The sequence below is a fragment of the Zingiber officinale genome, chromosome 7A (assembly GCF_018446385.1).
Source record: "Zingiber officinale cultivar Zhangliang chromosome 7A, Zo_v1.1, whole genome shotgun sequence".
NCBI lineage: Eukaryota > Viridiplantae > Streptophyta > Magnoliopsida > Zingiberales > Zingiberaceae > Zingiber > Zingiber officinale.
The window spans coordinates 45,285,199-45,296,838 of record NC_055998.1 but is presented as its reverse complement, the minus strand read 5'-3'; the positions used below and the strand labels follow the sequence as shown (position 1 = coordinate 45,296,838).

General features: G+C 39.9%; 1 pseudogene; it reads left to right on the top strand.

Moving 5' to 3' along the window:
* The first annotated feature begins 75 nt into the window (after window positions 1–75).
* On the top strand, window positions 76–2,371 carry LOC122001373 (annotated as a pseudogene).
* Window positions 2,372–11,640: the final 9,269 nt, after the last annotated feature.

The window sequence follows — 11,640 nt, the reverse complement described above, 5'->3', positions numbered from 1 at the left end:
TTTACACACAGATGCGTTGATCTCCAACGCGATAAGATTTACAGTATGGAACTATACATTCACGAGTTGCATCTTCAGCATTAGTTAACTTGAATTTGATTCACTCTTCTGGTTCACCCGCCTCAGTCGTATCTTCTTTTTGACTCTACCCACCGCTTCTTTCCTAGTTTCTACACCCCACTTTGATTTCGCTTGATTTGTAAGGATGTGTGGGTTAAACTCAGCCTGACTTGAATAAAAGATTGTGCCCAAAGCCTGATTCCGTGTCATACATGACATGGTTCAGTTATGGCCAGACCGAGCTGAGCCTAAAGACATGGGACGATGACCAGCTCATTTAGACCGGTAGCTGGCCTAGCAGTGAAATGGAAATCTCTTGCACAGGATTGACGTCTTCCATTCATTTGAAGATGTTTATTCTAGTCTTTGCTTCTTTGAATCTACTCAATTTAGTGACATCACATCACTGATGTGTCATCTGGTTAAGATGATGCTACAAATATTTAATATGTGATGTATTCGAAAAAGGGAATTGGCTTCGTATTTGAAAAGCAAAAGAATCATTCCTTCCAACTCACTCATTTGCGGTGGTTACCGGTAGGAACACTCTGTCTGTTGAACTCTTAAAGTGCAAGCCATCCAACATATGTTTCATAATACCTTCCTCTCCTTCATACTCGTTGCACTCCTAAATGAGGCCATCACCTGCTAACCCTTGTCTCTCAGCTCTCATCCCCATTTTTTTCACATCAATTCTGGTTCTCAGCGCACTGAGATTGACCACTGAGAATGCTTTCTTGAATCAAGGACTGAATCATATCATCAGTCTTTTTTCTCCAACCTTTGCAAGAAACAAATCAGCAAAAAGTGCTAGAGCAGACCATGATATTGTACTTGGACATGGATGCAACCTCTTTGAAGGTAAATGGGTGTTGGATAAGCAAAACTCTCGCCCTCTGTACAGTGAAGACAGCTGCCCTTACTTGACCCGGCAAGTCACTTGCCGGAGGAATGGCCGGCCAGATTCACTCTACCAGAAGTGGAGGTGGAAACCAAATTCTTGTGAGATGCCAAGGTTTGAGTCAATTCTCTCATACCATTGTTTATGTTGCGGATCTCAAGTGAATTAATGGCATGTTCAGGTTCAATGCAGTGCTTTTATTGGAGAGGTTGAGGAACAAGAGATTAATGTTCTTGGCGACTCGATCCAGAGAACGCAATGGGAGTCCATGGTTTGCCTGATCGAATCTGCAATTCCTGACAGCAAAAAGTTCATTCACAAGGATCCTCCAAGAAAACTTTTCATAGCAGAGGTGATAAGACTTGTGTTGCTCCATCTATTGAGATTAAATTTTATAGCTTGATTTCTGTTGCTACTTGTTCATGGTTAGGAGTTCAATGCGTCGGTCGAGTTCTACTGGGCTCCTTTCCTGGTGGAGTCAAATGCAGACCATGCCACAAAGCATAGGGTTCAGAAAAGGCTGGTGAACTTGGATGAGATCACGAAGCACAGCCAGAACTGGAAAGAGGTGGATATCTTGGTGTTCGATAGCTATGTTTGGTGGATGAGTCAAAATCAAATCAATGCAACGTAGGTAGCTCTTCGCCCCCTCTCGATTCGTCTCTGTCGAGAAGCTAAATGCAATTGACACCTTGAATCTATGGCACAGAAGAGTTGGATCTGAGAAAATCAAAGAGTATGAGGTTCTCACTGCATACCAATTGATGCTAAGAACATGGTCACAATGGATGGAATCTGCTATAAATCCTCAGAAACAGAAGGCCTACTTCATGAGCTTGTCACCCATGCATCTTTGGTGAGTTCAAGTCGAAACTAAATGAATATTTGGCCTTGATTTCATATCTCCAACTTTGGCACTGTATTGCAGGAGCTCTGAGTGGAGAAATGGAAGCAATGGGAACTGCTTCAATGAAACATATCCAATTCAAAGACCATTTTGGGGCTCAGGATCCAACTTGAGCATCCTAAGGGCGGTTGGGAAGACTTTGCGAGAGATGAAGGTGAATGTCACCTTTCTGAACATCACCCAGTTATCGGAGTTCCGAAAGGATGGCCATACTTCAGTGTACACTGAGAGAAGGGGCAAGTTAGTAACAAGTGAGCAGAGATTGAAACCATTGAGCTTTGCAGACTGTATCCATTGGTGTCTGCCTGGTGTTCCTGATACATGGAATGAGATCCTGTTTGCATACTTGATAGATAACTGATGAATTATAAAAGAAGATAAACCTGTTTAGAATAGGAGGGTAGAAAATTGTCTTTACAAAATATTGAGAGATCTATCAATAGAAGATCTATTTGATGACATGCTTCAGTTAGAAGAGCAGGAACTGTTCTACCTATCTTTCCCCGCTACAGCTGATTTTAAAATAACTCAAGAATTGCTTTTTTTCTGTTTCTCTTGGGCAATGAATGACCCACAGCATGAGAGTCAATGAGTACGTTTTCAAAATGGAAGAGCAATTAAAATAAACTATTAAAATTTTGTTTAGCTGGAAAATTGAGACAATCAGATTATGGTTGCATGCTTTGAATGAGTTTTTTTTTATATGAATGAAAGGTTGAGATACCGAGTATCTTAAAAACCACTATATGTGTGGTAAAAGGTGATAATACTCATTCTTATACGTTTCTCTATGGTCTGCCCCAAGGCCGATGGAAGGATGGTAAATCACAGAACTAAGCAGCTTCCTAGGTGGAAGAAACTTATTCCTTAAGAAAATGAATCCCAAGGGATTCGAATGTGGCTCCTGTGTGACACTACCATTCAAGTATCAACTCGGCTACTTCCATGGGATATCTTAAAAACCACTCTAGCACTTTTTTATTAAATCACTCATCTCAAATTGTACATTTATAGATTCAAAAATAACCTACGATCTGGTAGAATCTCTCTCTGGGTAGAATCATAAAAAAAAATAGCAAGAGTAATTTAATATAGCTTGACATAAGTTTATTACATATAGAGAACTCAAATCTATAATGACTTTGATACAACCTTCCATTCTTTCACTCTATTTTGAATAAAGAACAACCTCCCACCTACTGATAATAAAGGTTAATAATAAAGGTTAATGCATCAATCCCAACCAAGCATAAACTACTTTGCAATAATTGAATAAGCTTTCCTCCTATTCATCAAAGATCTAAGCTATTTTTTAGTATTTGGATCATGTAGCCAAAGCCCAATCTTAGAGAGGAACTAAACCTTTGCTATTGATTGAACCGGCCTTTCTTCCGGTCCCCTCCCGCCTATAGGTATAGTAGCTTCCCCAACGCAGAGTCAATCTTTAAGAGTGGCAGCCCTAAATAATCATTCTTCTTTTCTTCCCTTCGGTCCCATCTCGGAACAAAGAATCCTTAATATTGGATGTTGGTCCCTCCCTAGAAGCGGATGAAAACTTTGATTGTTTGAGAACTCCTAGGGGTAGTGCTAGTTCTTTTCCTACTGAGATACAATCTTTAAGATACAAAAATGCTGTGCACTCAACTAACCTCAATGGATTAGAGGATGACCGCAATGGATTAGAGAATGACCGCTAAGGAGCAGAGGAGGGCCGCTGAGATTGGAGGAGGGCCAAAAGGGATGCGAATCAAGATGCTCTCTTGGCTCATATGCGAACGGTCATTGCCTTTTGGTCCCGACACCACATGATTTTGAGTTACAGGAGACATAAGACCCATTAGATGGTGTTGATTAGCTTTTTCTGAAGTTTGTTCAACTACAATATATTTTATTTATTTATCATATATAAACTATGCAAAATATATTTATTCTATTTTGATATTTTAATCTATTAATTTCTAAATATTACATTACTATATGTTTCATGTAAAGTTTTTAATTATACATATGTTACACATTTTTAATTATATATCATTCTGATCATAATCTATTGTATTTGACTTTATGTAGGATTTTATATTACTACCTTGTATATAGATATATTATTTGGAGTATGTTTTATCATGGTATGGATTTAGATATCTTATTCTATAAATTTGGATTTTGATACTTTATTATAGACATTTGGATAGTTTAGTTTATTTCTATGATTGTGTTTGTAATTTGTTTAGTTTGGGATTAGTTTAGATGAATTGTATTTGTTTGTATGTATTATGTTTGTCTATATGTATGAATTGTAGCTATAAAATGTGATTGTATGTATGAATTGTATTTGTATTGCCATTATCTGTAACGATTTTATATAGATATGGAAAAAGTAAAGAGGGTATATTCTGAACATAAAATTATCTTAACAAATTTTATTTTATTATCGATGGAATACCAACGGAAATATTATTTCCGTCGGTAAATATCGAAACTGGTGTTACGATAGGCCGTCGGTGTTCACCGACAGAACAATTTCTGTAGGTATTTACCGACGAAAATATTAACTTCCATCAGTAATTATATCGACAGAATCATATTTCCGTCGACAAGCAACGGTACGGGTTAGATTTCCATTTGGTAAATACTAACGGGAATTATAATTCCGTTAGTAATTTATTGACAGAATTTGTATTCTGTCGATATTTATACTGATGGAATTATAATTTCTTTCAATATTTTTAGCTATGGAAATTTATTCCGTCTCTATTTAATTCCATCGGTAAAATAGTCTTTCACGCATTATCTCTCTACAACCATTTTTCTGTCATAATTTCATCGCTAATCCAATATACTGACAGAATTATGACGGAAGTTTCTGTTAAAGCAATCCCAATGTGTTAGGATCGATGGTCGCGGCTAGAGAGGGGGGGTGTGAATAGCCGACCCCAAATTCGCGTTTCTTCCTACGAATTAGGTTAGCGCAGCGGAAATAACTAAATAGAAACGCAAAAAGGAAAGATCAAACCTCAAACTCGAACTCGACGATGTAACGAGGTTTGGAGATGAAACTCCTACTTCTCGGCGTGTCCGTGAGGTGGACGAAGCCTATCAATCCGTCGGTGGATGAGTCCCCGGAAAACCGGCTAATAAGAACTCCTTCTGGGTGGAGAAACCTCGCCACAATGTCTTGCAACAGCAAGATAAACAGGAGTACAAGAATATAACAGGAAACTAAGTACAATACAAAAATGTAATAACCCTAGCTTGCCTTCTTGTCGACTGGATGAAGCAGCAACTTCACGGGAATCCAACCACAGCACCAACTGTCCAGTTGAAGTCCCAGCCGAGGGAAGCTCACGCGAAGCTTCAGCGAAGAAGAGCTCAACAAAGCTCAAGCAGAAATACTTCAGCAGTCAGTAGGAAGAAGAGGAAGAAGAAGAAGACTTGCTGTAGAAGCCCTTGATCTCCTTTTATAACCTGCACTTCAAAGAAGACAGCGAAGAAGACGGAGATAGTCGTTGTCTCTCAACGGATAGTTCTGGACCGATCAGGCTGAAGCCTGATCGGTCCAGGGCACCTCTGATCGGTCCCCGGACCGATCCCACCTCTCTGTAAGAGATGTGGCTGCGTCTCTGATCGATCGTGGAGACGATCAGACTCCCTGCTGATCGGTCTCCAAACCGATTAGATGACTTACAGAACCCTTCTGTTTGTTATCTGATTGGTCACCAGACCGATCAGATACTCAGGCGTATCGCTGGATCGGTCACCAGACCGATCCAGGTTTAGAGCTCCAGCCCTAAACCCTAAATGGTCCTGAGAACGAGCTACTGAGCCCTCTCTTGACCTAGTCCGGAGAACGAGCTACCGAGCCCTCTCCGACTTCGTCCGGTCTAGAGAACGAGCTACCGAGCCCTCTCTGACCACAGTCCGGAGAACGAGCTACCGAGCCCTCTCCGACTTTCCGTGCCAAGTCTCCATACTTGGACTTTTCCCGTGCCAAGCTCCCTGCTTGGACTTTTCACCAGATGTCTGGTCAACCTTGACCCATCTGGATTCCCCTTGCCTGGTTTCACTCACCAGGACTTTCCAACTGCCTGACTTCACTTACCAGGACTTTCACAACTGTCTGGCTTCACTCACCAGGACTTTCCCACTGCCTGGCTTCACTCACCAGGACTTTCTCCAACTGCCTGGCTTCACTCACCAGGACTTTCACTTTCACCTAGCTTCACTCACTAGGACTTTCTCCAACTGCCTGGCTTCACTCACCAGGACTTTCACTTTCACCTAGCTTCACTCTTTCTGTATTTTAACCTGGCTTCACTCACCAGGACTTTCCGAACTGCCTAACATCCCAGTTAGGACTTCCCAGTCAAGTATCCGGTCAACCTTGACCTACTTGACTCTTCTTCATTCAACCTGATCAGACCCTGATTAGTATCTCTCTGCATGGACAACTGCACCTGCATTGTCCATGTCTACATGTCTTTCTGTATTGTCAAACATCGAAACCATGACCAAGGTTTACGCTTGGTCAACTAGGTCAACCTTGACCTACTAGAAATTGCACCAACACAATGGTCCGTGCGACCATGTGTTTTGATGTTTGGACAAAAGATTTTGTTGGAGCAATCCTAATGGTCCCTGCGACCATGTGTTTTGGTATTTGGGTAAAGAGTTTAAGTTAGGTTCACCCTTATATTTGATATGTGTATGTGAGTATGCAGGTTTATAGGATATACATATGACTCAGCTTGATGGCTTCGGGTCCGGTGAAGGATGGAGCATTCGAGGGACCGTGGACAAGGCAGCAAGGACAAGGGCTGAGGGAAGTGACTTCGAGGCATATGCGAAGGATGACATTGGGGACGAGCCGTGAGCTTGAATGCATTCGAGGGACGAGAGCCAAAGGAAGTAGGCTTGAAAGCAAGAGGTCAAGGCTACAACGAAGAAGAGTCAAGTGAGTCGTAAGGGTGAGGGTTCGAATGCTGAGAGACTATACTCAGGGTACCAGTCGATTAATGGAAATGGCAGTCGACTGATATAGTTGACTGGGTAGTCGACTGGGAGTGAAAAGAATGCTCCTGTTCACTCGGCCAGTGTTGAGCAGTTAACTGGTACTTTCACCAGTCGATTGGTATTGAGCCGTTGGGTTGTAATGATCGAATCTCCACAGAGGGCAGTTGACTGACACTTTCACCAGTCGACTGATAGACGGGGTTTTCCAACCCGTGGCCTATATAACCAAGTCTTGGGATCTTGGTTAAGGTTGATAAAATAGAGGTGGTTAACCCCTATTAATAGTCTACCTGTGCCCTAACGTCTCAAGTGTTCTTATGAGAGTTGTGGTGAGGTTTCTCCACCCGCAAGGAGCTACGTGAGATAGTCGGAGTTTGTCAGGGAGTCATCCATTGACGGATCAGGATCATCTACCTTATAGACAGCCGTGGAGTAGGGGCCTTATCTCTGAACCATGTTAAACAATGTGTAGTGGTTTGCTTGTTCTTTTCTTTTGTCTTTAGCTTTCGTATTTATTTTTATATTGTTTGTATTTCACTGTGCTAACAAATACGTAGGAGGCGATCATTTGGGGGTGTTATCTATTTAACCCCTTTCTAGCCAGCCATATACAAGATCCCCTACAAGTGGTACCAAGAGCGAGGACCCTACAACTTGATAGCACCTCCAAAGTTTGAAGGAGGAGGCTTATGGGACATCATGTATTAGATGATGAAGATGGAGGTCTTCTGTTGGTGCGGGAAGCATCCGACGATCGAACCATAGTTTTGATAATGGCAAAGGGATTCAAAGTTAAGTTTAATTGTTATCTAATGTGTATGACTGAGTATTTCAGGAAAGTCCTAGCTGCGGTTAGGCAAAGGGAAAACCCTAGGGGGTGGTAACCCTAGGTCATAGGTGGTGGTAACCCTATGCGGAAAGTCTTGGCAGGTCGATGGCTTCAGGCAAAAGTTCTAGGGGGTGGTAACCCTAGGTGGAAAGTCCTGGTGTCGCGAACCAGGTGAAAGACTGGACTAGCCGGGAAGCGGATGTCCAGCAGAAAGTCCGGAAGCGTCAAGTGCTGAGCAAAAGTCCAGTCGATCTGGAGGATCGCACTGGCAGCAGGTAAATCTCCTGAGTGGAGTAGGTGAGTGTTAGAGTGTATACTAAAAGCCTAGCTTTTGGTATAAACATTTATCTAGAAATAAGAATCACATTGGTCAAATGTCTACATTTGTGATAAATGTAGTTGTTCAATTAATTTATATTGTAGATAACATGGTGTGTGGTGTCACACACAGAGGATCATGTTATCAGTACCTTATAAATTATAAACAGTAGCTCATGACCAAAATGGAAAGGAACAAACCATTAGAAGGTCGTAGTGTAATTAGGTATCAGTTTATCTTGACTGTATAATTACACTAGTACACTTAGAGTGTATTGAGTAGGACCATTTGAGGTCGTTTCTTTTATACTGATTTTATAAAGAAACAAAGACCTCGGTTATTATGGAAGTGTGTGCTCTTAATCCTGATATAATAACAAGCACATATATTTGATATTTATTTCTTTAATTTATCAATGGGTGAGATTTAGTTCGATGAATCAATAAGCCCGATAAGTTGGAAAATGGTATCACTTATAGTGTGTGTTGTTGATTATAGAAGGAAACTGTGTCCTAGAGATACTAGGTTGAGAATGTCCCCAAGAGGAGCTCATAAGGATTGTCATGTTAAACCCTGCAGGTGGACTTAGTCCGACATGATGATGAAGTTGAGTGGTACTACTCTTGGAGCTAGATATTAATTAAGTGAGTTGTCAGTAACTTACTTAATTAGTGGACATTTGTTATCTTAAACACAGGGAGACTAACACACTCATAATAAGAAGGAGCCCAAAAATGTAATTTGGGATTGGTGCGGTAGTTCAATAATAATTCTCTAGTGGAATGAATTATTATTGATAAAATTAAGTTCGGGGCGAACACGGGATGCTTAATTTTATCGGGAGACCAAAACCAATTCCTCCTCTCGGTCCCTATCATAGCCTCTTATTTATAGAGTTCTATACCCACCTATACCCACCTTCTATACCCACCAATAAGGGGCCGACCAAGCTAGCTTGGGAACCAAGCTAGGGCCGGCCTAGGTATAAAATTGGGTGGCCGGCCCTAGCTTGAACCCAAGCTAGTGGGGGCCGGCCAAATTAAATTAAAAAGGGATTTTAATTTTATTTTTTATTATGTGGAATAAATAATTTATTAAAGAGAATTAAAATTAAAATATCTCTCTTGTAAAAGATCTACAAAAGATTAAAGAAAGAGATTAAATCTCTTTCCTTATTTGTAGATTGTTGAGATATTTTATTTTATCTTTAAAATTATCCACATGTTGATAAAATTAAAATTATAGAAATTTCCTTTTATCAACCATGAAGAGATTTTTAAAGAGAAATTTTATTTTTAAAATTTTCGGAAACAAATTAGGAAGTTTTAATTTGTTGATTAAAACTTGTCTAATTTATTTCCTCTTGATATGGCCGGCCATTAGAGATTAATTGGGGAAATATTATTTTATTTTTCTCAATTAAATCATGTCAAGGGAATTAAGGAATTTTATTGTAATTAAATTTCCTAATTTGCCTAGGCTAAGGAATATAAAAGAAGGGGTGAGGGTGCCTTCACAAGACACAACCTCTATTATTTTCTCTCCCTCTATTCTTTGGTGTTGTGGCCGGCCATCATCTCTTCTCTTCTTCCTCTTTGTGGTGGCCGAAACTCTCTATTGCTTGGAGCTCTTGTTGAGGCCGGATACTACTTGGAGAAGAAGAAGAAGAAGGAGAGGAAGCTTGCATCTCTTAGAGCTTGGTTGGTGTTTTTCTTCTTCCTTGGTAGAGCTTTCTTGTTTTGGCCGAACCTAGCTAGGAGGAGAAGAAGGTGCTTGGTGGTTTCTCATCTCGGAAGATCGTTGCCCACACAACGTCCGAGGTTAGAAGAGGAATAAGAAGATCAAGAGGTTTTTCTACAAGGTATAACTAGTAATTTTTCTTTCCGCATCATGCTAGTTATTTATGGAAATAATACCAAATACAAGAGGCTTACGTTCTAAAATTTCGAATATGTTTTTCGAAGTTTTGTTCTTTTGTTTTTTCTTTTCCTTGTGATTTGATTGTTCTCTTTGGTTAACCTAAAGTTATTTTAGGAAATTAAATATTATCTTTCTATAAAAGGTTTTGTCTAGTCGGTGGTGGTTGCTCCCATATCCAAGAAGGCCATGTGCCTCGCCACGTCAGTACTGGGAACCAATTATGGAAATTAATATTTAATGGAATTAATAACTTAAGGAGACTTGGGTCGAACGTGTTAAGTTCCGCAGGAGATCCAAGTCAAAACCTAAAAGAACAAATAGATTAAGTTTTGGATCAAACGTGTTAAGTTCCGCAGGCGATCCAAAATTTAATTTAAAAGAACACATGGTAGCTAGGAAAAGGTTCAGACCTTTGTACAAAATTTTTGTACAGTGGAACCTACAGGTTTTCCGAGTAGCAACTAACAATTGGTATCAGAGCTAGGGTTTTGCCTCTGTGTATTTGGTATTAGTTTAATTATGCACATGTCATACATAATTTAGGCAGGATAATAGTAGGATGTGCTAACTTTGTGGATGCAGGATCCAACTATTATGGCTTATAGTTTTATGTGTGTGATTGGACCCTTGGACATGTCAAGGGCATTTATATGTGTGTGCATGATTGTATTATAAAATACAGCAGGAGCTGTATTTAGGATTTTATTTTTGATCTAGATACATGTACATTCCTTTTATGGAATATAGGATCAAAATTGTAAAATTCTATTTATGTCGCGGATCGAATCTTGCAAAGCGTGGAACCTTCTAAGGACCAGAGGCGCAGCGGAACAAGGAGCAAGATGGATGCGACAGCTAGACCCAGTGGCGGTGGCCAAATATGGCAGCAGCTTGGGATGACAACACACGGAGGACAACTAGAGATAAAAGCCATAATAGTTGAAAATTAGATTTTCTATTTATTGCTTTTATATTGTGCTGTGTGTGCATGTTAGTTTACAAGTTTAGTAGGCTAGCATAGTTAAAATTCCTCATTAATAAATAACTAAGTGGGAGAGGGATTTTTAAGTAAATCCCATGGTCTCCATTACTGGTTTGTAAGTGATGCAAACAAGCTTGCGCGTTGGCTCTGAGTGCCTTCCTCCATAACGGATGAGCTTGTTTGCGGATCACTAGAACAGACTTCCATTTTTGGATGACTATAGGAAGTTAATTAAGAGCGTGTGATCTTCCCCAACGGAAGGGGCATAATCTTATTAATGGACTTAGTGTCAAGTAATGGTATACACTTAGACACATCTAATAGTATCCTCCCCATCGGAGTCACTGCTATTATTTGTGTGACCAAATGAAACCAACTATTAATTTGTCATAAAACTAGGTTGACAAGATAATAAAATTAAAGGGTTAAAACCCCTCTTACAAATGATTGATTTTGTATACGTCCACACTAACGTGGCATACAAAATTAACGGTGTTTGAGATAATTTTATTTGTCATAAAGTTATGTTGACAAGATAGTTAATGGGTAAAACCCTCCTCTTACAAATGATGAATTTGTATACGTCCACACTAACGTGGCATGCAAAATTCACGGTGTTTGAGGTGTTGGTGAATTTAAATAATATTGTTTGAGGAATCAATATTATTTTAAATTTAGAAGTCTTGACCAAATATTTGATTAAAGATAGACC